General features: G+C 34.8%; 1 protein-coding gene and 1 long non-coding RNA gene across 2 annotated transcripts in view; both read left to right on the top strand.

The window, feature by feature from the left end:
* Positions 1-5017, top strand: part of LOC106876364 (uncharacterized) — a 77733-nt gene that overhangs the window by 62211 nt on the left and 10505 nt on the right. The window lies entirely within an intron of this gene.
* Positions 1-5017, top strand: part of LOC128247623 (uncharacterized) — a 16045-nt gene that overhangs the window by 7046 nt on the left and 3982 nt on the right. The window lies entirely within an intron of this gene.

The raw sequence follows: 5017 nt of genomic DNA, 5'->3' as shown, positions 1-5017 counted from the left end.
TGTGTGTGTGTGTGTGTGTGTTTCAAGTGGTGTACAGAGATTGTATATTGAGAAAAAGGAAGCAGTCAAATTTTGGATAATCCTTTATTAGCGCTTTTGTTCATTTACAAACTCATTGAGACAAAATCAAAATCAAAATTGTGAAAACAGAACATTTCATTGTTCGTTTATACGAATCGGATTGTTTTTGTTCGGAAGAGGAGAATATTGTTTTTGTTTTTTTTTTGGAAAAAAGGAGACAGAAAGAAACGCAAAGTGGTGGTGGGGTGAATGGATAGAGAGAGAGGTTTCAGGACAATCAAGAAAGAGAAGAAAAAATAATAAAGAATGAGAAAAGGATAGATAGACAGGGAGAACGAGAGAGAGAGAGAGGTTTTCCTTTCAATTTGGTGTGGTCAATTCATTGAAACTTCATTTCAAATTTTTTTTTCCTTCTTTCTTTTTCCATTGTATACCCATCAACATATTTGTAAATAAACACATTTTCTCATGAGGGCTCTCTGTCTATCTATCTATCTAACTATCTACCTATCTTTCTACCCATCTGTCTATCTATCTATCTGTCTGTCTGTCTGTCTGTCTATCGATCTGTATGTATATATGTATGTATGTATGTACGTATGTCTGTCTGTCTGTCTGTTTGTCTGTCTATTTATCTATCTATCTATCTATCTATCTTTCTATCCATCTGTCTATCTTTTCCCCATCCTTTATTATTATATTTTTTTCCTCTTTCTTGATTGTCCTGAAACCTCTCTCTCTCTACTTATTCCCCTGCCCTCCACTTTGCTTTTCTTTCTGTGTCCCCCCCCCTAAAAAAAACAAAAACAATATTTTCCTTGTCTAAACAAAACAAAAAAATCTTCCAAATCATATAAATGAACAACAAAACGTTCTGTTCTTACCATTTTGATTTTGATTTTGTTTTGAGTAGTTCATAAAGGAACAAAAGCGCTAATAAAGGATTATCCAAAATTCTAACTGCTTCCTTTTTCTCAATATATATATGTGTGTGTATATATATATATATTGTTGTATTTGTTGAGGGTCATGTTGCCAGTTTAGCCAATAAAACACACGCACTATATATTTGGTGTTAATTTGACAAAATCGTTAGTAAAGAAAGACACACAAATAAGAAAGAAGAAAGCAAAGGACCACTGATGAGGTCACAGAAGTGTGATGAAAGAACTCTGGCCGAAATACGATTAATGTAAAAAAAATAAAATAAAGCTGAAGCAAATTAACACCAAATATATAGTGCGTGTGTTTTATTGGCTAAACTGGCAACATGACCATCCCCAAATCAACAATATCTGTTTCAACGCACAATTTCACATCAAGAATCTTGCAAAACGAATATATATATATATATATATATATATATATATATATATATACAAACATACATATATATATATACATACATACATACACACACTTTCAATAAACTTTCAGTTTTTCAGTTTCTGTCTATGAAATTCTCTCACAAAGCTTTGGTCAGCCTGGGGCAACAGTCGGAGACACTAGCCCAAGTTGGTACACAATGGGACTGAACTCAAAACCATGTAGTTGGGATAGCAAACTTTTTACCACACAGTCAAGTCTGAGCCTATTACTTATATTTTAAACATACATATATATATATATAAAAAACAAAATCTTTGCTGAGATTAGAATTTCAGAAAGATGTTATGCAATCTGTGTGTAGAGATGTGACTGATGAGATGCCAATCTCCAATGTCCACAGTTTGCTTCTTTTAGATCCTAAGATGAAATATATTCCTATGTTTGGATATGTTTCCATGGAAGATTGTAAACAAAAGATACTGTTTGTTTAATTGTGATGCTCATTTACAACTACTGTGTATGCATGTGTGCACACACACACATACACACATACACATACACAAATAATTGCTGTCTCTCTGTACTTCTTTGTGGTCAATGGCATTTCTAACTTCCTGTCCATGACCTTTCAGATGGTCAGTCTGTCCAGTTGCAGATCTGCATGATTATAAATATAGGTGACAGATGAAAGGTGTAACACTCGCTGGATTGATTGGGATCACTTTGTGGGATATGATCTTTGTGTACTGTTATGTTTTTTCAGACCTGAAATCGACTTGCAAACTTTCTCACATACTAGGCATACATACATACATACATAAATAAATACACACATACAGGCATACAGACATACAAGCATGTCTAGACAAGCAACTATATCCATGAGAATACATACATAAAATGAAACATACAAATCTGCTTGTATACATACATACATACATACGTACATACATGCATACATACAAACAAAAATACTCTGTTGATATTGAAATTCCAATGAAGGAGCCTTGAGTCTAGTTTGGAAGCTGTTTCTTTCTCTATTGGCAAGAATTCTTGACATAAAACTGAATAATGGCATACATACATACATACATACATACATACATACATACATACATACATGATGATGGCTTCCCCCTCGTTATCAAGTATGGCCATTGCACAAAGCTTAACTTAACGGTGCTCTGATCGAATGTGACTTTTTAGCCCAGCCAAAGATCTACAATGTCTTGCACAGAGTTGGCATCCAAAACCTTTACTGGCAATAGCTGGCTGTTGTTGTAATTGGGCTCCATGTACTTTTGCGTGTCATTTAAGTCCTCCAGCTGACATACATACATACATGCATGCATACATACATATGTAAATATGTGTGTGTTTGTGTGTGAGTAGATAGGTGTATGGTAGGCTTCTTTCAGTTTCTAGTTACCGAATCCATACATAGTGCTTTGGTCAACTAGGGTTATAGTAGAAGACACTTGCTCAAGGTGCCATACAGCTAGATTGAACCCAAAACCACATGGTTGGGAAGCAAACTTCTTAACCTCACAGCCATATCTGAACTTCCAAAATTACTTCAATACTCCAGTTGCTATTTTGACCAGATTGTTATGAAGAACTATGATTTGAGCAACAAAATAAATACCCCCGTCTTTGGAAGAAAGTAATATTGCTGGTTTTAGTGGTTTCTTCCTTATATATAGGCACAGGAGTGGCTGTGTGGTAAGTAGCTTGCTTACCAACCACATGGTTCCGGGTTCAGTCCCACTGCGTGACACCTTAGGCAAGTGTCTTCTACTATAGCCTCAGGCTGACCAAAGCCTTGTGAGTGGATTTGGTAGACGGAAACTGAAAGAAGCCCATCGTATATATATATGTATATATATATGTATGTATGTATGTATGTGTGTATGTGTGTCTGTGTTTGTCCCCCCACCATTGCTTGACAACTGATGCTGGTGTGTTTACGTCCCCGTAACTTAGCGGTTCGGCAAAAAGAGACCGATAGAATAAGTACTAGGCTTACAAAGAATAAGTCCTGGGGTCGATTTTCTCGACTAAAGGTGTTGCTCCAGCATGGCCACAGTCAATTGACTGAAACAAGTAAAAGAGAGTAAAGAGTATATCTTGTTGATATAGCGTTCAACACGGTAGTAGAACTGTTTGCTAAACAATGGAGTTGATTACAGACATGTAAAAAAATAAAAGACTTCAGGATCTTTTTGCTGAATATTGAACCTATTTTTAAATTTAAAAAATCTCATCAAGCGTGAGTTAGTTTTCTATAATTAAATTTATTAAATATTGTTTTTGGAATATAATAATTCATTGAACATGATAGATTTTTTTTGGTGGGGGTCTTTTTCATAAAGTTAGCCAAATACTAATAATGTGTTTCATTCATTGATGCTAGTAGTAAAAGCAAGAGTATTTTATTTAAAATTTAAATTGTAACGTTGCTCTTTGCTCGAGAATGCATTAATAATACAATCTAAATATAATTTCACAATACAAGTCCTTGTCTTCTTCAGTAATTGCCATAAAGTAAAAAAAAATTAACACTGGGTAAAAATCAACATGGTGCACTATTCTATGCAAATATCTAAACAGAGGCATATGCTAGATGGAATAGTACAAGAAGAAAATATGGATAATAAATCAATAAAGTGCTGTGCAAAATTAGTTTTTGATGGATTAAAATAATCAGTATTTTTTTTATTTTGCTTTGTTTTTTTTCTTTTTTTTTCTTTTTTTTTTCTTTCTTGTAAACTTAGAAAACAGACATTTATAAAACATTGTTCAGGCAAAAGGCTGCTGAACCACAAAATGTTGAGAAACACTGTTTAACGGATTATGTTTTTTTATGTTTTTTTTTTTTATATATGGTTTTATATATAGGTGTAGACATGGCTGTGTGGATAAAAAGTTTTCTTCCAAACTACATGATATTGGGCTCGATCCCACTGTTTGGCACCTTGAGCAAGCCAACCAGAGCTTTGTGAGTGGGTTTCATAAATGGAAACTGAAAGAAGCTTGTCATAGACACATATATACTAATAAAAGTTTGTGTCTCCTTGTTTGGATAGTGTGATAGTTGTATGTCATTCATTTCTAATATAATGTGAGTCCTTCTAGGATTATGTATGATATATCATCTGTTGTATCCATTATTTAAGATGGTTGGGTGTGATGCGAAGGACATTTGGCTATAATTTCTAGCTGGTCAAATGGCACTCCAGTTACGACAATGAGAGTTCCAATTGAACCAATCAATGGAACAGCCTACTCGTCAAATTAACATGCAATTGGTTGAGCACTCCACAGACACGTGTACCCTTAATATAGTTCTCAGGGAGATTCAGCGTGACACAAGAATGTGACAAGGCTGGCCCCTTTGAGATACAGGTACTACTCATTTTTACCAGATGAGTGGACTGGTGCAACATGAAATAAAGTGTCTTGCTCAATGACACAATGTGTCACCAGGAATTGAACTCATGACCTTACAATTGTGGACCGAATACTCTAACCACTAAACCACGTGCCTTCACAGCTGGACAAATAACCAAGTGTGAACTCTTTCTTTTTTAGGCTGTCTTCTTTCTTAGGCTCATGAGAATCAGATCAGATGTTTTCGTTCACCACTTCCACAACAAAAACAGCAACA

This window comes from Octopus bimaculoides, chromosome 4 (genome assembly GCF_001194135.2).
Source record: "Octopus bimaculoides isolate UCB-OBI-ISO-001 chromosome 4, ASM119413v2, whole genome shotgun sequence".
Lineage (NCBI taxonomy): Eukaryota > Metazoa > Mollusca > Cephalopoda > Octopoda > Octopodidae > Octopus > Octopus bimaculoides.
This window is presented reverse-complemented; position numbering and strand designations above follow the sequence as displayed.